Below are 24,804 nucleotides of genomic sequence, written 5' to 3'. Positions count from 1 at the left end.
TTAAGTCTAATACTGCGGGTAATGGAGTCGCCAAAGACTCAGGTTTTCAATTTGTCAGAGCTAAAGGTGGGAGCCTTTGGCATCTCAGACCCCGTAACGGGAGGAGTAGAGACCAGAGAAGGCTCGGCCTCTGACTCCGACTCGCTGCTTAATGGGGAGAACCGGTTGAAAGTTTCTGTCGGCTGAATGAGCGACACCGGTTGAGCATTCCTACAGCATTTCCCTCCAGAAGCCATGAGAAAGTTGTCCGGCTGCGGGGACCGTGCGAGGGGATTTATACTAACATTACTATCTGTACTTACTGGTGGCACAGATGCTGTTTCATCCTTTCCTACACTGAAATTACCCTTACCTAACGATTGCTTCTGAAGCTGGGCTTGCTGCACAGCTATCCTCGCCGTAAGGCTATCGTTCTCCTGTATATTATGAGTACAGTGACTGCAATTAGAAGGCATCATGTTAATGTTACTACTTAGCTTGGGCTGTTGGAAGTCCTGACGAACCATGTCCAGATAAAACGTCCGGAGTGAAAAAGTTTAATGAAAAAAAGTTGAGTGAGAGAAAAACTACAAATATAAAAAAAATAAAAACCGTAAAGTTGTCAGGTAGCAAAGTAAGGTTAGTAACAAAACGCACAGCAGCACGTAAACAAGTCCGAAATTACTCTAGTCTGATCTGTAAACCGAAATTTTAATTCTAAACTGTAGCCAAGAGATCCGGCTAAGAGATCCGAACATCTTGACAAAGTCGCAATGTTGGATTAAGGCTGAATGTGTCCCTGTGGCACCAACTCACTTCTGACAACAATGTAGCGATTTGGGGGGCCTGGGCCGGGACTCAAACCCAGGTCCAGTGATGATCAACTCAGTGCTGTAGCGGTTATGCCAAGAGATCCGAACATCTTGACGAGGTCGCTTAAGTCAGGTTGCCGATGGGATGCAGGTCAGAAAAGTCACCATCGTCTCTCCCAGAGCCAATGCAGTTGAACATTCCGAGAGCTACCCTTTTTCCTCCATAGCCGTTGCTATGTGATAATTAAAACTTCTGCGTTCGGCTGTTCATTTCTGATAGTTTTCTAAACCTATGTAGATGTCCAGTGAAGGCATATATGCAATTTGTTGACTCTACAACACAGTAAAGACTTGGATACACGTTTTCCCAAACGCTAATCAATAAAAACATCTGTTAAATATGCTGCTCTATTTTGCTTGTTTTCAGTGGGTCTTTTCATAGGAAACTGTTGGAGGCGGTATTGTATTGTTACATCACCAACATTTCAAGAATAAAGTTCTATATGGGCACTAACATGGCAGCCGCTTGTTATTGCCCTAACTCTCTATATACTGTGTATAGCTTTGCTCTCTCCCATCTTTATCAGTATCAGAGAAGAAGAGGATAAACAAGAGGGTCCACGCCCATCAAAATGTGTCCACAATAAGCAGACTGATAAGCAGACCGCCTGCCTCCTCACCTTTGGGTGGACTCCCATAGTTATGGTGGAGACAAGACCATCTTGTCAATATATATGCTACAGTATCTCTGTCAGAAGTGAGTCACCTCCTAGGTATTTGTCTTGTCCAGATGACATCATAGTTAAAACATACCTATATTTCAACCACAGAATCATGTAAAAAAAAAGTGTCCATTCATATTTTTTTTGCCATTCAGCTCATGAGTTTGCAATACCTTCCATTCCACTCATCCCTATCCACTGTAAATTCTTCCATTTCCCATTATTGAATAGACCTTTTGCACACATTTCTTTACCCCTCCTACCACCACCTCCCTCACCCCATACCCAGCCAGTCTCTCTATCGAAGAGAATATTATCATTTCAATTTCAAGATGAAATGTATGTTAGGGGAGCTGGGTCAACATGTGCACAGAATTCACAATTAGTGACGGATTATGAGCCACGAGGCCGCAAGAAGATCAAAACGCAGTGGCCATAGCGTTTCTTCATATTTCAGAGGATTATATTCTTAGGATGTTGCTAAGCAGCAGCCTGGGCATGGTACCTTATCTTAATAGTGTTTAACAAATCCTTATTCACTGTGACTCTGCAATGCCCTGTAATGTTCAGTGTGGCAAAGGATAGAGATTTTTGCCACATGGTTTTTAACAGAGATGACTGCATGAAAAAACGCACACTATGTCTGCATTTGTGGTGTATGCAGCCAATCCGAGAATAGTTGACTTGAGTTGAAACAAAAACGGACAATAATTGGTGAACGCTTGGTGAATGCGCATAGGCCTATAATTTAATCATAGCCTTATAGACGACCACAGGATGATATTTGAATGTAACTGTAACTGCAGGTCACACCAACATATGGACAGGGATAGACACAATGTTACACTTTATCAATACATAATAGATGGACATTTGAACAACTATCAACAAACTGTTATCGGTTATATGCAGCCCAACCCAATTACGTTTGACTACTACCACACACACACGCGGTGAGTGGTAGTATCCCACCCAAACAGTACACTGTTTACAGGGCATCAGCTGTGTAATAATAGTATACAAGAGCGGTACCTTTAAGAGGTTGTGAGTAGGAGGGCTGATGGTCATGTTTGGACTGATTTCTACTTATCTGCTCGTTTACACAAACCGGTCACATTCGCTGTGAGTGTAGCGTGCGGAGGAACAGTCTGCGGGAGAGTGAGGGAGGCGACTTAAACCTACCAAGTAGGCATCGTTCTTCATTGGCTTTAACCTGTCTGTGTGCTTGTATCTTTTGATGGTTACAACTTAAAGGGATTATTATCGAACGACACGTTTCCCTGAAATGAAACCAGTCGGTAAGTCACAAATGTATGTTTTATTTGCTGATAATGGTTAGGCTAATTTGGAGCGCTCCCCTCGTTTGGTTTTCATAGATTCAATGGCCAGTGCCAGAGAAGGTAAAACCACATCCTCCACTTCGCTATTTAGTACAATTGTGGTAGGCTATTGGACATGTCATGGCACTGATACTTTGTAGATCAATGTTTTGTGCGTGTATCCAAATGTAAGTTGCATAATTTAATTGTATGTGGCTATAGTCTATGCGGTTTCAGGTCTCATCTATTAAATACTTCCACTCATGATGGCTACTATGAAACCTAGATATGCAAATTTGGCCAATAAAAATATGATGAGAGATCATTGCTTTCTGTGGAGCAGTTCATCTGCAGTGTAAAACATTTGTTTCACGATGAGAACACACATCAAAGGGCAATTCGTAGGCTATATATTTAGCCTAATCGAAAAGCACCACCATTACCTACCAAAATACTGTATGGGAACACCAGCTGGAAGGTAAATCGTTAAATGCGTAATGTCGTTTTGCTCACGAACATGCATAGCTGGCGTTATGTGCTTCAGCTGGGATGGTTTAGCAAATGGTTTTGGAAGACAATTTTTGCAACAAAAAAAATGACAGTCTTTATCTGTCCATGTCCATTGTTGGACTACTATACGTTGTGATTGTGCAGGCCAGTTTGATTTTAATCGGCGTATGTTCTGTTTTTTTTTTTACTATTATATTGCTGTGTATGTTCAGTGGGCTAAACTGCGATGACTTTTGTCATTCCCGTCGCTACAGATGGAGGGCACTGTCTGACCTCAACATTTCTGTCAACTAGAGAAAGGAGAGTGGAAAATAGAGTATCACAATCTGGTCAGCGGTCTATCCGGCTGAGCGCGCGCGCTATCGTGCATGCATTATTTTGTCACCCCCACACCAAACGCGATCACGACACGCAGGTTAAAATGTCAAAACAAACTCTGAACCAATGACGTTAATTTGGGGACAGGTCGAAAAGCATTAAACGTGTATGGCAATTTAGCTACTTGGCTTGCACTTGCTAGCTAATTTGATCTATTTAGGTAGCTTGCTGTTGTTAGCTAATTTGTCCTGGGATATAAACATTGAGTTGTTTTACCTGAAATGCACAAGGTCTTCTATTCTGACAATTAATCCACACATAAAACGGCCAACCGAATCGTTTCTAGTCATCTCTCCTCATTCAAGGCTTTTTCATCTTTGAATTTATATGGTGATTGGCATCTAGACGTACCACGACAACCGGCAAAACATTTAGTCTTTCAATCACCCACCTGCTTCTATAAACCAATGAGGAGATGGGAGAGGCAGGACTTTCAGTGCGATCTGCGTCAGAAATAGGAATGACTTTTAATTTAGCCCTTGGCGTCGTAGACGCTCGCAAGCAGTGTGGGTGCAATAATTGAATAAAATGGATTTCTACATTTATTTTGTGACGCTCGGGCACCAATGTGTATGGTCTGGTCAGCATGTAACAGATGTAAACAAATTTGTGCAACAATTTGAAAGAAATTAGCTTTGTGCCATATGGCAAATTTATGGGATCTTTTATTTCAGCTCATGAAACCAATACTTGACATGTTGCTTTGTATTTTGGTTCAGTATACATTTTAAGTTAAAGATTAGCTTTTGTCTGAAGCTGAAAAATACCATAAATTCAAAAGCTAATTTGACCTATGCCCCGACAAGGCTTTTAAGCATCTCTTGACTATTGCTAGAGGACGGTAAGCTTTTATTGATGTACTGTACTTCAACAACAGATGTACTCGCATTGGATGGGTTGATTTTCTATGATCCAAACCTTTTAAGAGCCTAATACCTACTCTTAGAGTAGGTTTACCCCATTAAAGTACTTGGTAATGTAAAAACATGTTTTCAGGTAGGACGCATGCAATCTGGGAAGCTGTTCAATGTTCCTAATCTTGATATATGTTACTCACCACCTGGATTCGGTCTTATGTAGTAAAATGTGGAATTGTGTTTTTTTTTTTACATTGGATAAAAGTAGAGGCTCAGCTACAAAATGGTATATCATGCACTGCATTTCTGAGGAATAATGGTAAAGTAATTCTGCCTCTATGGCTGATTTGTTACCTATGGATAACAGGACAACAGCCTAACCAGCTTTGCTGGCAACAATTTCATTACGCTTTTTTGCAGGCGTTTACTGACACTGGCTATATTCAATGGGTGTTGTACACTTTAGCTTAAGACATGTAGCTAACTAGGTAAACAATGAACCTAGCTAGGCAAACAACGTGTAAGATCACACGCGTAACGTTAGCTAACGAGCCAGCCAGCTAACATTAGCTAGTTAAACAACAATGAACACAGTGCCAAATCATGTCGTTACTACCCTGCAGTCATATTCTGGAAGCTAACTAACCAGGTTTAATGTTAGCAAGCTAACATTAGGCTCTAATTTGAAAAACAAATGGCTCTGGGATACGAATAATATCAGCTAGGGAGCCAGCCAGTTCACTTTAGCTAGCTCGCTAAAGTACACTTTAGCTTGAAATGAAACCACTTTGTCAAAATTAGAAACATGTAATATCTGAAAGTCTAGCATTAGCTAGCGACATTATCTTACCTGTATACATCATTATGCATGTTGGATGCGTCTCCCTGTCACTGATTGCATACTTGCCCTTAATTTGAAGATGTAATCCAGAGACATGCCCCTCTCTTTAGCTATCATACTCTAATTCCACTGATTTCAAAACTTGATCCTCCAGAAAGTGGAGAGCAACACTTACGCAGCACCACTACACAATGCGTTTTAAAAAAGCTACGTTCGACAGGATTACCAACAGACAAACCAACTCAAATGGACAGAAGCCCTCTATGGCAGACCAATCCAAACTCCTCTCTCAGCATGTCCAGCCCACTCGTCTCAGCCAATCATGGCTAGTGGGAAGGTCGCTGTCTTTCTGTGGCTTAACCAACAAGGCTCATAATTTAACCTCTAGCGTCGAGCAGTCCCGTATCCGGGAGCGTAATCATAGCCTCAAGCTCATTACCATAACGCAACATTTCCTATTAATGAAAATTGCAAATGAAATAAATATATTGAAACACAAGCTTAGCCTTTTGTTAACAACACTGTCATCTCAGATTTTCAAAATATGCTTTAACCAAAGCTACACAAGCATTTGTGTAAGAGTATTGATAGCCTAGCATAGCATTAAGCCTAGCATTCAGCAGGCAACATTTTCACAAACAAGAAAAGCATTCAAATAAAATAATTTACCTTTGAAGAACTTCAGATGTATTCAATGACGAGACTCTCAGTTAGATAGCAAATGTTCATTTTCTCCAAAAAGATTATTTGTGTAAGATAAATAGCTCCGTTTTGTTCATCACGTTTGGCTAAGAAATAAAAAACTAAAATGCAGTCACTTACAACGCCAAACTTTTTTTCAAAATTAACTCTATAATATTGACAGAAACATGGCAAACGTTGTTTAGAATCAATCCTCAAGATGTTTTTCACATCTATTCGATGATAAATCATTCGTGGCAGTTTGGTTTCTCCTCTGAACCAAATGGAAAAATGCATGCAGCTGGAGATTACGCAATAATTGCGACGGAGGACACCAAGCGACCACCTGGTAAATGTAGTCTCTTAGGGTCAATCTTCCAATGATATGCCTACAAATACGTCACAATGCTGCAGACAGCTTGGGGGAAAACGTGGAAAACGTAAGCTGACTCCTAGCTCCTTCACAGCCATATAAGGAGTCATTGGCATGAGGCGGTTTTAAAAAATGCGGCACTTCCTGCTTGTATTTTTATCTGGGTTTTTTTCTGTAACATCAGTTCTCTGGCACTCACAGATATCTTTGCAGTTTTGGAAACGTCAGTGTTTTCTTTCCAAAGCTGTCAATTATATGTATAGTCGAGCATCTTTTCGTGACAAAATATCTTGTTTAAAACGGGAATGTTTTTCATTCAAAAATTAAGAGAGCACCCCCTATATCGACGGAGTTAACAATTGTATTCACATTTACAGACGGCATACACGTTTATTATTAAGGCAATTGAACTAAGCTCATGAGACTTGTTATTGACTCTTTTTAAATACTATAACTTATTGTCTCGAGTATAGCGCACCTATCTTACACTGCCATAACCTAAAATATAAGGTTGCATTACTCCATTGTTTATAATAGGAACATAAATCATGTATATCTTCAAAAGTAGGGTTAAGGAATGGTTTCGAATACTATAATTCATTTTGGCTGGAGATTTTCCAGTCCTCTTGCTTTTCAGTCATCAAGCTAGGTAAGATGTCATTATTGAATATGTTTAAGTGGTAAGACAGAACTAGATCAAAGGTAATTCAATAATATTGTGTTGCACCTGTAACCAATAGCCTAACAAATGAACAACTCTTGACAATCAAGTCTTTGTGTTTTTTTTCTTCATCATGACATCCTCTAATTTATACATTTTTGATTTTATTCTTGTATAATATATGGTTCAATAATTGAAATGCCCATTATTCCCAGACTAACTTTATGCTTAACATGCTGTCCTGTAGCTACTGTTGGTCTACCCATTTCAAGATGGAACTTTGCATCGTTCACTGATATTGTTCATATACTTATAAAGTCACCTGAGCTCTGTAGAATGGTCTTCCCTGGCTGTCTGAATCTACTGGGACCCCTGTCACCATCTCTGATATTGCTAAGACATGAGTGTAGTGTAGTGCACAGTCAGTACACAAGAGGGCTGCATTCCCGAAAGATGCCTCCGGGAACTGCAGGTCCCAACGGAGATCATTACTGCACAGTCAGCATTTTTCATTATGTGGGGGCAGGAGCAGGTGTTCAGGCAGATGTCTTTGAGATGAAAATATTTTTGTTGTCCCACAGTTGATCCTCTTTCTGCTTTTGTATGCGTTAGCCTACCTATTGTTTTGAACGCACATTTTTCGCATTATTCACACAGAATTCGCTGCTTCAACTTCAGTGGCATCAAATTTGATTTGTCTTATGAGTAATGTAAGATATGTAAACCTTTATTAAAGTGCCATTATTTAGAGTGCATAGTGTAAAGTGATTAGTGATCTATTTATTAAGGTGGCCAGTGATTGGCTCTCAATGTCGGCAGCAGCCTCTGAGTTAGTGACTGCTGTCTAGTAGTCTGATGGCGTTGATGGAAGCTGTTTTTCAGTCTCTAGTTCATAGCTCAAATGTTCCTGTATGTGTAGTTTCATTGAAATGGAGTAGGCTGTCTCCATGGGTAGAGAATCACGTGGCAGTTCATTTGAATGACATTAACTTTAATATGATTAGACTGTAGTTTTACTACAGTGTCTGTAAATATATGTTGATAATGGAAAGAAGTGGAGGGCGCTCAACCAACGTGCGCCGAAGTGCATTTAAAAAATGTAAATATGATTGAAAAGGCACACCGCGCACAGGTTAGGCTATGGTGAGCCAGTGTTTAGATGACCCATTTAGTCTCTGCCTGCAAGTTGTCCTCCTAAAAGTTAGGCTATATCCTATAGGCCTATGCAAGTCTCGCTGTCAGTTTTTTTTTTCTGCTTTAAGTTCAGTAGCCATGCGAGACCGAGATCGAGATCGGGTGTACTTGTGGTCTCAATTAAATAGAGTAGGCTATAGCCTACGACTGGGCGGAGAAGAATGGGGCGGATATCTTTCCAAGGAAATGTACTTCTTAAATAGATTAGACTACAGTTTACTACATTGCTTAGAAATAAATATTGATCACCCATATTTCTCCAGTTGAAAAATCTTCTGACTCCTAAAAGGTAGGCTATAAAAAATGTCTCAAGAGTGCAAGTCTGTCCAACTCTGCTTCCTTCAAATGACTTATAGCATATTGGCTGATATGAGGACATGCTGTATTTCTCACTTTGACTGAGACCATAGTTTGTCATCTTAATTCTGGCCGTCTTTTTCATTTTCTCCAACAAAAATGATATATTAGCTTGTTGGCCCCCATGTATCTAATTAGTTGTAAAATATTGTTTTGAGTTACATCAACACCTTTCTTGAATATTCAAACGGAAGGAAGTGTTTATAATCTTTCTCTGTGATTCGAGTGTCATTTTTGAAAATGAGGTAATTTCAAGTGCCAATTGGAGAATATAAAACCATGACATGAATTTTTATTACAGTTTAATAGACCAATTTGATTGGGTACTTGGCATACCTTTGTCCATTCCAGGTCGTGAGTGCTTGATAGATGTGATAAACTATTTAATCAAACTCAATATTTGGCAATGTAATCTTACCTCACCTGTTCGCTGGGATTTCTTTGCCAGTAGTTAGGGCCTTATGGATGAAAGGATTGGTGCGGGTTATCACATTTTTACTCAGGCTAACCCTTTGGATGTAGGTGTTTTGAGGGATTTGGAAATGTAATGCTGTTGATGGAATTTGTGTAAATGTGAAATGCACATACTTTTACAAGCATCAAGAGGCCAGCATTGAAACCAGAGCTCACCATGTTTGAGTCAACAATGGATGAATTAGTAGGAAAGTAACAGGCCTGAGTGCAACAGTGTGTGCATTTGAAGGACTGCATTTATGGTCAAATTCGGCAAGATTTTAATACACAGAAAATTTCTTCAATTCCAGCATTTCAGTCAGTTATGTTTAGCACAAGGTCACTCTTGATTTGTTTTTGAGTTCAATTCAAGCCTCTTCATGCACATTTGTGTCCTCTTTTGATGACACATGCTCGTTCGGCTACCTGTATGTGTTGGATAGAGTGGATGAAAAACATTTCTGGCATCCAAGAATAACAGGATATGACTGGCTGGGCTAAGGTCTTCTCATCTTGGCCATGTCCCAGAGTAGTGCACAGACTGCAAGGGGCTTTTTGGCAATTGGGCAGAGGTGTGTGTGTGTGTGTGTGTGTGTGTGCGTGATGAATGGAAATCAAGGGCTGTGTGCAAAAACCACTCCATTGTTCCTTGGATGGCGTGGGGTTTGCTTCTCTACTGGGCCAGATGTTGTGGTTGACCAGGGCTCCTGCCAGTCGCGGGGTAAGGTGAGAAGCTGGGCTGGGCTAGCTGTATGGGCGAACAAGCAGAGGGTACTTAGAGGAGTGAGTTCGAGCAGCTGCTGTGTAGACCCCTATGCACACACCCACTGCTATCAATACAGTACACGCATGATCACAACTACACACGTGCTCTAGAATGGGCCAAAGGGATACACCTCAAATGTGCACCCACACAGAAGGAAGGCTTATCAAAACAACACTGACACATTGTTAGCATTAACAACCTGACATGACTCCTTGCTGTCCCCAGTCCACCTGGCCGTGCTGCTGCTCCAGTTTCAACTGTTCTGCCTTATTATTATTCAACCAAGCTGGTCATTTATTAACATTTTAACATCTTGGCCATGTTCTGTTAATCTCCACCCGGCACAGCCAGAAGAGGACTGGTCACCCCACATAGCCTGGTTCCTCTCTAGGTTTCTTCCTAGGTTTTGGCCTTTCTAGGGAGTTTTTCCTAGCCACCGTGCTTCTACACCTGCATTGCTTGCTGTTTGGGGTTTTAGGCTGGGTTTCTGTACAGCACTTTGAGATATCAGCTGATGTATGAAGGGCTATATAAATACATTTGATTTGATTATCACTCAGTCCTTGCATTCCTACAGTGAAAACTCATGGTCTTACAAATTACAATAAATTGTATATTTGTCACATGCTTTGTAAACAACAGTTGTAGACTACCATTGAAATGCTTACTTACAGACCCTTCACAAAAATGCAGAGAAAGAATTTAAATAATCGTAAAGTAATAATAAATGCATAATAGGTAACGATAACTTGGCTATATACACTAGGTACAATTACAGAGTGATGTGCAGGGGTATGAGGTAATTGATGTACATATAGCTATGAATAAAGTGACTTGGCAACAGGATAGATAAATGGTAGCAGTAGAGTATGTGAGACAAGAGTTAGTGCTAAAAGGGTCAATGCAGATACAGTTGAAGTCGGAAGTTTACATACACTTAGGTTGGAGTCATTAACTTGTTTTTCAACCACTCCACACATTTCTTGTTAACAAGCTATAGTTTTGGCAAGTTGGTTAGGACATCGACTTTGTGCATGACATAAGTCATTTTCCCAACAATTGTTTACAGACAGATTATTTCACTTTTATCCACTGTATCACAATTCCAGTGGGTCAGAAGTTTACATTCACTAAGTTGACTGTGCCTTTAAACAGCTTGGAAAATTCCAGACAATTATGTCATGGCTTTAGAAGCTTCTCATAGGCTAATTTACATAACTTGAGCCAATTGGAGGTGTACCTGTGGATGTATTTCAAGGCCTACATTCAAACTCAGTGCCTCTTTGCTTGACATCATGGGAACATCTAAATCAATCAGCCAAGACCTCAGAAAAAAATTGTAGACCTCCAAGTCTGGTTCATTCTTGGGAGCAATTTCCAAATGCCTGAAGGTACCACGTTCATCAGGGCAAACAATAGTATGCAAGTATAAACACCATGGGACCACGCAGCCTTCATACCGCTCAGGAAGGAGATGCGTTCTGTCTTCTAGAAAGCAACTTACTTTTGTGCAAATCAGTCCCAGAACAACAGCAAAGGACCTTGTGAAGATGCTGGAGGAAACGGGTACAAAAGTATCTATATACACAGTAAAACGAGTCCTTAATCGACACAACCTGAAAGGCCGCTCAGCAAGGAAGAAGCCACTGCTCCAACACCAGCATTAAAAAGACAGACTATGGATTGCAATTGCACATGAAGACAAATATTGTACTATTTGGAGAAGTGTCCTCTTGTCTGATGAAACAAAAATGGAACTGTTTGGGCATAATGGCCATTGTTTATGTTTGGAGGAGCCAAATGCATTGAGTCTTACGACTTCAACTGTAGCTACCCGGACTATTTGGTTAACTAGTTGGCAGTCTTATAGCTTGGGGGTCTAATTTCTTTCAGCCTCCTATTGGTTCCAGACTTGGTGCATCGGTACCACTTGCCGTGTGGTAGCGGAGAGTATAGTCTATGACTTGGGTGGCTGGAGCCTGACCCTTTTTTGGGGGCTTTCTTGGAAAGTGCCTGGAATAGCAGACCTGGATGGTAGGGAGCTTGCCCCAAGGGAAGTGCTGAGCTATACGTGCTACCCTCTGTAATGCCTTGCAGTCAGATACCAAGCAATTGCCATACCAAGCGGTGATGCATCCAGTTAAGATGCTCTCATTGGTGTAGCTGTAGAACTTTTAAAGATCTGAGGGCCCATGCCAAAACCTTTCAGCGTCCTGAGGGGGAAGAGGCATTGTCATGCCTTCATGACTGTTGGTGTGTGTGGACTATGATAGATCCTTAGTGATGTTGGATACTGAGGAACTTGAAGCTCTCGATCCGCCTACCACCGTCGTATCGTCAGCAAACTTAATGATGGTGTTGGAGTCGTGCACGCCCACACTGTCATGGGTGAACATGGACTACTGGAGGATCAGCATGGCAGATGTGGTGTTGCCTACCCAGCAGCATACAACCCTGCATCCCGCTGATGGCTTGCCTCTGAAGCTAAGCAGGTTCTGCTGGAAGAGTTGTTGGAGGTTCTGTAGGAGGCACTCTTTCCTCTGGTCAACAAAAAAAATACCCCAATGCCCCAGGGCCGTGATTGGGGATATTGCTATTTTGTAGGGTGCCATCTGTCAGATGGGTGTCCTGGCTCCGTGCATGTCCACAGTTGTGGGTAAACAGAGTACAGCAGGGGACTAAGCACGCACCCCTGAGGGACACCAGTGTTGGGTCAGCGTGGCAGATGTTGTCTATCCTCACTACCTGGGGACGGCCCATTAGGAAGTCCAGGATCCAGTTGGAGAGGTGCTCAATCCCAGGGTTCTTAGCTTTGAGGACATAATGGTGTTGACGTGATCTGTGACCAGCTTGTCAAAGCATTTCATGGCTACAGATGTGAGTGCTGTGGTGCGTTTGTCATTTAGACAGGATACCTGGGCATTCTTGGACACCGGGACTACTGTGGTCTGCTTGAAACATGGATCAGGGAGAGGTTGAAAATGTCAGTGAAGATACTTATATCAGTCACGGTAATGAAATGAAGCACAAGTTCGCAGCAGCTGGGTTTCCTTATTTATTCTCCGCTAGCACACAGCGCACACAAGACCTCTCACCAGTCTCTGTTAGTGTGGGTTTTTCCAATCAACTCTTTCTTTGTGCAGCAGGCAGGCAGCATGCAGGGTTACGGTATGGAAAGCAGCAGCAGCCTCTGTCTTACATGGAGCGAAGGGTTGCATCCCAAGTGGCACATTATTCCCTAATGAAGTGCACTACTTTTGATCAGGGCCCGTTAGTAGTGCAGTATATAGGGCAAGGCTCTCTAACCCTGTTCCTGGAGAGCTACTGCCCTGTAGGTTTTTGCTCCAACGCTAATCTAGCGTACCTGACTCAAATAATTAGCTGGTTGATAAACTGAATCAGTTTAGTTAGAACTGTGGTTGGATTGAAGACTTACTACAGGAGGGTAGCTCTCGAGGAACAGGGTTGGAGAGCCCCGATGTCTGTAATAGGGTGACATTTGGGACACAGCCTAGGAGTTTGGGATTAATTAGCTGTAGTTCAGTACTTTACTGTATATAGTACCCTTGTACCTAGCTGGCTAGCATTACTACCAAATGTTTTTTAAGTCAAGCATAAGAGAAAGTGAAAGTTTAATATGTTCTTCGGGCCTCTTAAAACCTCTTAAAGATCTGACCCTTTTTTTTTCAATTTTCACCTAAAATGACACCCAAATCTAACTGCATGTAGCTCAGGACCTGAGGCAAGGATATGCATATTCTTGATACCATTTGAAGGGAAACACTGAAGTTTGTGGAGGTTTGAAATTCATGTAGGAAAATGGAACACATTAGATCTGGTAAAAGATAATAAAAAGTAAAACACATTTTTTGTGCCATCTTTAAAATGCAAGAGAAAGGCCATAATGTATTAGTTCAGCCCATGCACAATTTAGATTTTGGCCACTAGATGGCAGCAGTGTGTAACGTTTTAGACTGATCCAATGAACCATTGCATATCTGTTCAAAATGTTATCAAGATTGCCCAAATGTGCCAAATTGGTTTATTAATACATTTTCAAGTTCATAACTGTGAACTCTCCTCAAACAATAGCATGGTATTATTTCACTGTCATAGCTACTGTAATTTAGACTGCAGTTATATTAACAAGAATTTGAGCTTTCTTGCCCATATCATATGTCTATGTTCTGGGATTTTTTTTGTTTTGTTACTTGACTCATGCTAATCACATTAGCCTGCGTTAGCTCAACCGTCCCTGATCCCTTTTAGCTCAACTCACTACTGTGTGAACTTTTGTTCAGGGGCACTTTTTTTTTTGTGGGGGGGGGGGTTGTGAAATGGGCATTTTAAATTATTTTAATATTTGAATAATGACTTATTTTTTTTTTTTTTTTGTATGTTAGTCAAAATGAAAAAAATGACTGTTTTTTTTCATTGGTCAAGAGTCCTTTTTTTTGTTTTCTGCTTACAAGCAAAAATTCATACAGGAAGTACCAGTGAAGAGCTCAATACGGAAGTGGCGCTGATCATGGACTTCAGGAACCGGAGGGCTGAACCTGCACCCATCCAAATCGATGGGCCTATGGTGGTGTGGGTCAAGAGCTTGAAGTTTTTCTGTGTCCAGTAAGGAATTAACATGGTCCACACACAAACCCCTTTGTGAATAGGGCATGACAATATCTCTTCTCCATTAGGAGGCTGAAAAGATTTGGCATGGGCATTCAGATACTCAATGTACTACAGCTGCGCCATTGAGAGCACCTTGACTGGCTGCGCTACAGAGGGTAGTGTATACAGCCAGTACATCACTGGGGCTGAGCTCCCTGCCATAGAAGACATCTATACCAGGCAGTGTCAGAGAAAGGCCCTAATAATTGTCAGGCTCTAGCCACTCAAGTCAGACTGTTCTCTCTGCTACCAACAGGATCCTGAATTGCATTGACTATTTTTGCACTAACTCGTCTCATCACATATGTTGCTTCTGCCGAGTCACTTTACCCGTACCTATATGTACATATCTACACTACATTTGGTAATGTAGTGTATGTGGGCACCTGCTCGTCGAACATCTCATTCCAAAATCATGGACATTTTATAATGGAGTTGGTCCCCGCCTTTGCAGCTATAACAGCCTCCAAATAGAAATGAAGTGGGGAAAATAGCATACTGATGTCGGGGCAGAATGGAGAGAAATGTGCAGCAGTTGCTGAATGCACCTTTTTAAAAATATTTTTATATATAAACTATATTCAAATGTAAAAAATAAATTCCGAGGTAACAATGTCACAAGGATAATTTAATTTAATTAATTTTTTCTTAAACAAAGCTTTTTCATTGTTTTAAAATAGGCCTAGAAATGTTTTGCTTGGCTGAAACATGACTTTATACTTTGCTGTATGCTAGAGTGTGTTGGGCATACATTCGCTCCCCTCCACATTTCAATTTTAAGCCTCTGTCTACCTATCAGGGCCCCGGAAGAGTCCGAGGTTTTGAGAGGACACACTAACTCAGTGTTACAGCGGTTGTGTTTGAGGACTCGGGCTGATCTGCTTGAATCTCAGAGATTGACATTCCAGTGGGGATAAAGGAAGCATGGCAAATGCATACTAGTTTTGGGTTTGAAAAATACCTATTGTGCCTTTGGGAAGTATTCAGACAATTTCCACATTTTGTTATGTTACAGCCTTATTCTAAAATGTATTAAGTTGTCCCCACCCTCATCAATCTATACACAATACCCCATAATGACAAAGCAAAAACTTTTTTTTTGAAATTTTTGCAAATGTATTAAAACTGAAATCACATTTACATAAGTATTCAGACCCTATACTCAGTACTTTGTTGAAGCACCCTTGGCAGAGATTTACAGCCTCTTCTTCTTGGGTATGACGCAACAAGACTGGCACACCAGTATTTGGGGATTTTTCTCTCATTACTCTCTGCAGATCCTCAAGCTCTGTCCGGTTGGATGGGGAGCATCGCTGCACAGCTATTTTTAGGTCTCTTCAGAGATGTTCGATCAGGTTCAAGTCCGGGCTCTGGCTGGGCCACTCGAGGACTGTCAGACTTGTACCGAAGCCACTCCTGCATTATCTTGACTGTGTGCTTAGGGTCATTGTCCTTTTTGGAAGGTGAACCTTCACCCCAGTCTGAGGTCCTGAGTGCTCTGGAGCAGGCTTTCATCAATGGATCTCTCTCTACTTTTCACCATTCATCTTTGCTTCGATTCTGACTAGTCTCCCAGTCCCTGCTGCTGAAAAGAGTGACCATCAGGTTCATGGTCACATCCCTGACCAAGGCCCTTCTCCCTTGATTGCTCAGTTTGGCTGGGCGGCCAGCTCTAGGAAGAGTCTTGGTAGTTCCAAACCAGTTCCATTTAAGAATGATGGAGGCCACTGTTCTTGGATCTTCAATGCTGCAGAAATCTGTGCCTCGACACAATCCTCTCTCGGAGCTCTCTGGACAATTCCTTCAAACTCCTTTCTTGGTTTTTGATCTGACATGCACTGTCAACTGTGCCTTTCCAAATCATGTCCAATCAATTGAATTTAACACTGCTGGACTCCAAGTTGTCAAACATCTGACGGTTGATCAATGGAAACAGGATGCACTTTAGCTCAATTTCGAGTCTCATAGCAAATGGTCTGAATACTTAAGGTATTTCTGTTTTTTGTTTTTACATTTGCGAAAATCTGAACTTGTTTTCACTTTGTCATTGTGGTAGTGTGTAATCAATCAATTTTAAATAATGCCGTAACGTAACAATGTGGGAAAAAATCAAGGGGTCTGAATACTTTCCGAAGGCACTGGATGTGAGCCTCAGTAAATGTAACACCGCCAATGAATATATTTAAGTCATTGCATTTGCATCTTGACTCTTGTTAGATGAAATGAGTAAGAGAATATTACTTTGTCATGGGTTGGGTGTTACTCCTGAGGTAGAGAAATTGACCAGTGGTCCCTTTTTTAAATGTTTTAAAGTCCATGTTTCATGTTGGACTAACATTTAGTCACTAGCTCTCTATACATCTTGGTTTCCTGTCGAGTTTGTCAGTGGAGGATTGTGTTGGGAGAGTTGAATGTCTTTTTACTTCAGGCAGTTGTCTGGCCTAATATACAGTATTTGTGTCTGGCTTTGGGGGCCTAGTGTTCACGGTGGGGCTGGTGCTAGGGTTTGAATAGTCTGGTCTGTTTCCCTCCCACAGTAGTGGGGCTGTGAAACACCTGAGTCGGATAGGAACGGCAGCGTGGCAGGAATGCCCCCTTGTGCCAACCACAACTGGCATCAGAAGGGGACGGGGCTTGTCCAACCGTGGAGCGACGCTACGATATTAACAGGCACTGAATGCATGTGGGCTGGCGCCCACACTTACTTTCCACAGCGTGTGTCTGTCTCTCTGTTGCTCCATTGTTGCCTCTTGGTCTCCCTGTACCCCTTTCTACTTCATCTTTAATTTCTTATGCATTTCTTTAACTTGAGGTCCATATCTTAAAATATCCGTACTTACATAGCATGGGAACTGTAGCATGATATATCATATGCAGTTAAGCAACTTGTAATGAATCTACTCCATTTTACATTTTAGTCATTGAGCAGACACTCTTATTCAGAGCGACTTACATCCCTGTCTGGCCTACTAAGCCCTAAAGCCACCCATTTTATACAGACTATAGGCTAAGTTCCTATGAGGAGGAAGTCTCCTTGCCTAATGGGATCTATTAAATAAAAGTGGAAGAAGCTTTCTTATTCTTAACCCCCCCCCCCACCTCTTCTTTCTACACTTTTTTTTTCCCCCACCTCAGTCAATCTTAATTTCCTCTGTCAGTTCCACAACACCCACGCCAACGGAACCGCATGGTTAATCAACTCATTCTGCATACTCAATTGTAGAAAAAGTTGCCTTAAGTTCTGTTTTTCATGTTCCCTTTTAACACAACGTGTTATTGTTTTCTACTGCCTTGACACCAGTGATACTGTTGTGAGGAGAGCCTTTTCTTACCTGTTCCAGTACTTATTAATGGAAACATTGCTTTGCTGCCTGATTAGCCTTTCTCGGTTTCTCCCACTAATTTATATTGGCAATTTAAGCTTTGGCCTCTTTTTGAATTGTCTGAATTCAATGGAGAGGCTGCATTTGCATCAATTCCTGCATAAATGAAGGCTAGATAGATAATAACTGAGGAACCTGATGCAGAGCAGGTACAACACTTAGCCTAATTATTCCCTGAGAAATTAAAGAGCCATCATGGGGAATGCTTTAGCACCAGGATAATGTGCGTTGTGAATATCCTGCTTCAACCCCCTTCCATCCTGCCTTATGCTCCTCCTCATCCCCCTTCACTCCTTCTCAGACCACTAACTCAATGAAATGGTTGTTTCTGTCCCCCCGTCTACCTTGCAGTCACAGGCAATTAGCGCCCGTTAAAACAGTCTGCAGGATGGTTGCAGAGAGTGGGTATACGACCCTCACACTACTCCTCCCACAGTTCTCTAATATTACCCTGGGCTACCGTGAAAGAACCGTGGTAGGGGGTGGTTTGTGGGGAAAAGGCGGAGTCTGTTTCTGGACCCTGGCACGTGCTACACTACTGAGCACAAAGCACCTCTTTTACTAGGGATCTGGTGCACATATGGAAACATTTTCTTAAACGCCCCCCAAGCAAACTCTCTTTTCTTCCCCTTGAGTGCAGGTTTCCCCTCGCCTCCACTGCTCACTCTATCTAATTTGGGGGGCAGTGTACTACCTGGGAAAGGTTCTCACTCCCTCCCCTTGTACCACAGAACCCTACTCATACACCCTACTGCCTCAATGTCTGCTCATTCACTTACAGGGCCTTGCCCTCCAGCTGCATGAGTAGCATGAGGAAGCCTAATTGTACCTGTCAATACTGCTGATGAGTGCTTCCGGTTAGGACTGGCTTTGTCTGGCAATACCAGCCAGTCTAATCCAATGAGACGAGTTGCTGTTAGAATTTGACATGAGTACCTTAGGTCAGTCATTACCTGAGATTCTTGCAAAGGTACACCTTGCTGTCAGGCAGCAGCAGACCGTTGGATCACACAAACAACATAAATTAGTTGTATTTACTGCTTCACAAAAAGACTTCATGTTAGGTTCCTCCTTGCATTCCTTGCCTCAGTTCAAGATTGGTTCCTTGCATTCAGGATTAACATTCAGTAAAGTTTGCTTACTTCTCCATAATTGGATTAGTATAAGCACAACACTAGATGAACATCAGTACAACAGTAATACAACATTAGTGTGACATCATCTCAGAGCAGAGACCTTTGACTGCACAGCTGGGTGCAGATAACAGCACAGCTTGGATGTTTATTTTTCCCCCACTGCATTCCAGCTTCTTATTTATAATCGCAATGATATCCAACTCCGGGGGTTACTTCTATAAAAGGACATTTTGCAAACTCGCTAAAAAATGGAGGGTTTGCATGCTACATTTTCCAGAGATGTAACCTTTAGATTTCCAGCAGAGAGACATCGATCACACAGAAATAATTGCGAGTTTGGCAAGGGTCAAAGATTTAGAGATACATGACTGGGCACCGTAGCGAAGCTCGTCAACATCCGACTGCTGCAAATGGAAAGCTGTGAAGCTCCTTCAGTGGGGATCTGCTTGTGGATCTTCCATGTATGTCATGGAGTTTAGGGTTTGAAACGGTGGTCGGGGATTAACTGTACTTCCATATTATTCAGTCAAAGCTGGAATGTAGGCCAGTGGAGAAGGGGAAACTGGCTAAATTAATTTGAATAATCCTTCTATGTAGAGGTAACAGTGCTTATCCAGAGGCTCGACAAATGTTTAGCTACTTTTGAATAATAAATAATATAATCTACTACAACAACATTAAACTCTACAACATCAACAGTATTGCAGAACATAGACCAGAACAATATAGCAGTGTCCATCTGAATATGAGCCAGTCTAACTATACTGGTAGCTGGTCAGATAAACACATTAAACAGATACTCGTCAGACTCCCGTTCATAGATCCTCAAAGTACTTCCCATTTTTCAGTTTGGAAAGACTGTTGAAGTAGGAGTGGATGGGCTAGCTGGGCCAGCCGCAAAGTCAAATTAGCCTTTTGGTCTTATAAGGCATAATGTTAGCAGTGTGGTTAGGTTTAAAATCAGATTTTATGACTTTGTAGCTAGGCTGGCTAGTGACCACCCTGTAGGCCTCCAGGACAAGATTCATCCCAATAAATGACAACCTGCAAGAAGAGGCTACGCCCAACCTGTGGAGAGGTTCTACCCTTTAACCTCTGCAGATGTCTAATAACCAACTTAACCCTCCAAGACATTTATTGTTTGTAAAGGGGTGGTCATTATATACTTTGGATTCAATTATGCTGACTGCTGGGGGTAGTCACCCAAGGGCATTCCACACCAAGCTCTGGAGTCATCTGACTTATGTTTTACTCCTCCACCAAACTTCGACTGAACAATTTGATCCCGTTTGTTATCTTAAGATCTACCATTGGTGATTCGTTTCCTAGGATAGAGCTCTGCTAAAGACAAATGAGTCCCCCCACACCACCCAATTTTAATGCCTAGCAGATGGTTTTCAGGGCCCTCATGGGAGCCAGTTTCATTATAGCGCTTGTTGGTTTTTGCGGATTGACTGACCTTCATGTCTTAAAGTACTGATGGACTATCGTTACTCTTTGCTTATTTGAGCTGTTCTTGGCATAATATGGATTTAGCCCTATTTGGTAAAAGACCTTCTGTATGCCCCCCTACCTTGTCACAACACAACTGATTGGCTCAAACTCCTTAAAGGAAAGAAAATCCACATTTAACTAAGCATACCTGTTAACTTAAATGCACTTCAGGTGACTGACTACCTCATGAAGCTGGTTGAGAGAATGCAAAGTTGTCATCAATGCAAAGGGTGGCTATTTTGAAGAATGTCAAATATAAAATATTTTGATTTGTTTAACTTTTTTTTTTTTTTTTTTTTTTTTTTTTTTGGTCACTACATGATTCCGTATGTGTTATTTCAGAGTTCATGTCTTCACTATTGTTTTACAATGTAGAAAATTGTAAAAATGAAGAAAAACCCTTGAATGAGGTGTTCTAAAACTTTGGACCGGTTATGTAAGGATTCAGACACTTTACTCAGTACTTTGTTGAAGCACCTTTGACAGCAATTACAGCTTTGAGTCTTCTCTGGTGTGACGCTTCAAGCTTGGCACACCTGTATTTGGGGAGTTTCTCCCATTTTTCTTCTCTGCATATCATCTCAAGCTCTTTAGTTGGATGGGGAGCGTTTCCTGCACAGCTATTTTTAGGTCTCTCCAGAGATCAGGTTCAAGGCCGGGCTCTGGCTGGGCTACTCAAGAACATTCAGAGACTTGTCCCGAAGCCACTCCTGGGTTTGTCTTGGCTGTGTGCTTAAGGTCATTGTCCTGTTGGAAGGTGAACCTTTGCCCCAGTCTGAGAACTTGCTCCAGAGCACTCAAGACTTCATCAAGGATCTCTCTGTACTCTGTTCATCTTTCCCCCAATCCTGACAGTCTACCAGTCTCTGCGCTGAAAAACATCCCCACAACATGACACTGCCGCCACCATGCTTCACCGTAGGGATGGTGCCATGTGTCCTCCAGACTTGACTCTTGGACTTAAGGCCAAAGTGTTCAATATTGGTTTCATCAGACCAGATAATCATACTTTTCATTGTCTGCGAGTCTTTAGGTGCCCTTTGGCAAACTCCAAGTGGGCTGCAATTAGCCTTTTACTGTGGAGTGACTTCTGTCTAGGCACTACCATATTGGCCTGATTGCTAGAATGCTGCAGAGATGGTTGTCCTTCTGGAAGGTTCTCCACATCTCCTAACCAAGACCATTCTCCACCGATTGCTCAGTTTGGCCGGTCAGCCAGCTCTAGGAAGAGTTTTGGGTGGTTCCAAATTTCTTCCATTTAAGAATGATTGAGCTCACTGTGTTCTTGGACCTTCATTGGTGTAGACATTTTTTAGTACCCTTCCCCAGATCTGTCCCTCGACACGATCCTGTCTCGGAGCTCTACGGACAATTCCTTCGACCTCATGTTTTTTTTTTTTTTTTCTGATTATGATTTTTCAATACTGATTTATTGAAGGACCAAAAAACAAAGCAGATACCAATGAATTGGCCTATTTTTATTTATTTTATATATATTTTGTTATTTATTATAAATATATTTGTAAATATGACTGTTCTCACAAATAAGACACCTTGGTGCCAATTCAATGTAATGGTGCTCTGCTTTTCTCTGCCATCTGTTAAAATGAATATATTTATACATTTATACACACAGCTCTCTGAATTGACAAGGATACTAAAGTCTGCTTCAGTATGGACATCCATACTCTCAACTGTTTGAATAATAAAAAAACTAGTTTAAATTACCTGTGTATGTTGAAAACAAACTGTAATTTCTATATGCAGGAAGTCGCATTTTAATATTGGTTATGGTAAGAATTGACGACAAAGTGAGTCATAATTCCCCTGACACCTTCCAGTAAAATCTGAAAAGCAATTCATTCATTCATTCCATAGGATATTTTTAGATTAACTTCGAACAAGCAGCTATCCGAGCAGCTAACCGATCGCTGCAGCTGTACATAGTCTATAGGTAAATAGCTCACCCTTTTTCACCTACCTCATTCCCATACTGTTTTTATACTGTTTTTATTTATTTACTTTTCTGCTCTTTTGCACACCAATATCTCTACCTGTACATGCCCATCTGATCATTTATCACTCCAGTGTTAATCTGCAAAATTGTATTATTCGCCTACCTCCTCATGCCTTTTGCACACATTGTATATAGACTCCCCTTTTTTTCTACTGTGTTATTGACTTGTTAATTGTTTACTCCATGTGTAACTCTGTGTTGTCTGTTCACACTGCTATGCTTTATCTTGGCCAGGTCGCAGTTGCAAATGAGAACTTGTTCTCAACTAGCCTACCTGGTTAAATAAAGGTGAAATAAAAAAATAAAAAAAATAAAAAAGGCTTGACACCCAGAAGTCGTGCTTGTGCATAGAGTTGTTGGGTTTGTTAAACTTTTGAAGTCTGTTTTTTTTGTTTGGCATACATTTTAACATAAAATATCAGAGTCAAAGCGCATTTCTGTTAACATGGAATTGCCCTGTAGCAGCTGTTCCTCTCTGTTCCCGCCCTCCCTCCTTTCCTTGCTCACTCCCTCCAGAGGACAGGGGTCTTGGTCGCTGCCCTCTGCAGCTCTGTTTGTTTGTGGGAAAATTCCTGGTCGGTCCGTGAGAGACCCCCGCTCTGGACACGTTTGTCCCTGGGGGTCTCTCGGCTCGGAGATGCTGAGCCCCACCAGAGCTCTAGGGTCCTTCTTCCAAAAGTCACTGCGGGTGGCGGGCAGCTCCAGCACTATCCACTGCTTCCAAAAAATCCTCCCCCCAACCTTACCAAGCCAATTACGTATCCAGGGCGATTATTATTTGCTTTTTTTCGTTCTCTCACGCCACTGCAAAGAAATGAGAAACGCAATCAAAACAAAAGGGGAGCCGCTGAGAAAGCAGCCTAGCAAAACCAGTTCTCCCCAAATAAATCACCTCAGATCGAGGGCCAAGATCGAGATCTTGATGTGACACAGGGTTTGGAGAACAGGCCGAACAAAAATATAAACACAATATGCAACAATTTCAAAGATTTGACTAACTTACAGTTAGTTCATATAAGGAAGTCAGTCAATTGAAATGAATTAGGGCCTAATTTATTGATTTCAAATGACTGGGAATACAGATATGCATCTGGTCACAGATACTATTTTTTTAAAAGGTAGGGGCGTGGATCAGAAAACCAGTCAGTATCTGGTGTGACCACCATTTGCCTCATGCAGTGCTACACATCTCCTTCGCATGGAGTTGATTATGCTGTTGATTGCTGCCTGTGGAATGTTGTCCCACTCTTCAATGGTTGTGCAAAGTTGCTGGATATTGGCAGGAACTAGAACACCTGGTCGTACATGTCGATCCAGAGCATCCCAGACATGCTCAATGGGTGACATGTCTGAGTATGCAGGCCATGGAAGAACTGGGACATTTTCAGCTTCCATGAATTGTGTACAGATCCTTGTGAAATGGGGCCGTCTGTTATCATGCTGAAACATGAGGTGAATGGCACCTTGATGCCTTGATGAAATTTGATCGTTGTACGTAGCTTTTAACCTGCCCATACCATAACCCCACTGCCACTATGGGTCCTCTGTTCACAACGTGGCCATAAGTATACCTCCCACTGTCCTCAATTTGATTATGCTATTGTGCATAACACTTTTTCACAGCACATTACTTAACACTAGTGAGACTCACCTAGCCTATGGTAGGCCTACAATATATCTAAAAATGTTTTTCATCTCTGCATGTACTGTAATTCTTAAAAAAAAAAAATGGATCTAACTTGTTTGGCATCAACTGAAAACATTAATCCATAACTCTGCCAAGCCTACAAACAAAGAGGAATTGGTGTAGGCCATCGACGTTTTGGCTTGAGAAACTGCCGACACAACAATGCAACAAATATATTGATCATCTCAACAAGGTTTCACCCGTGGTCGTGGAGCTAGGGGGAAGTGCAACTAAAATGTTGAAATACATTTTCATTTTGAAAGTAGTATGAATACAAATAAAGATGTTGAAGAACAGTACTGTATATTTGTCTTTTAGAAATATATCAATCAGTACCTATTATAAGGTTGATTTTTATGTGGATTATAATAAATTGAAATATTTGTAGGGGGTTGATGCATTTTTCATCATACGTGTCTGTGATGTCAAAACAAAATAACAAAGGGAGCCTTGAATAATTCAACAATAAATTAACCGTAATGTGAGTCGTGTTCATACTGTATTTTACAACCGCTG

General features: G+C 41.5%; 1 protein-coding gene across 5 annotated transcripts in view; it reads left to right on the top strand.

Moving 5' to 3' along the window:
• The first annotated feature begins 2,615 nt into the window (after window positions 1-2,615).
• daam2 (dishevelled associated activator of morphogenesis 2) overlaps window positions 2,616-24,804 on the top strand; it is a 211,644-nt gene continuing 189,455 nt past the window's right edge. For 4 of the 5 annotated variants that reach the window (XM_035800878.2, XM_035800870.2, XM_035800860.2 and 1 more), the window contains exon 1: window positions 2,616-2,811. The gene's annotated coding sequence lies outside the window, so the exon portion shown is untranslated. The remainder of the gene's footprint in view (window positions 2,812-24,804) is intronic. The other variant, XM_052478770.1, reaches the window with a different exon arrangement.

The sequence above is a fragment of the Oncorhynchus keta genome, chromosome 2, assembly GCF_023373465.1.
Source record: "Oncorhynchus keta strain PuntledgeMale-10-30-2019 chromosome 2, Oket_V2, whole genome shotgun sequence".
Classification (NCBI taxonomy): domain Eukaryota; kingdom Metazoa; phylum Chordata; class Actinopteri; order Salmoniformes; family Salmonidae; genus Oncorhynchus; species Oncorhynchus keta.
Note: the sequence above shows the minus strand (reverse complement) of the source record. Positions and strands in the feature narration are given on the sequence as shown.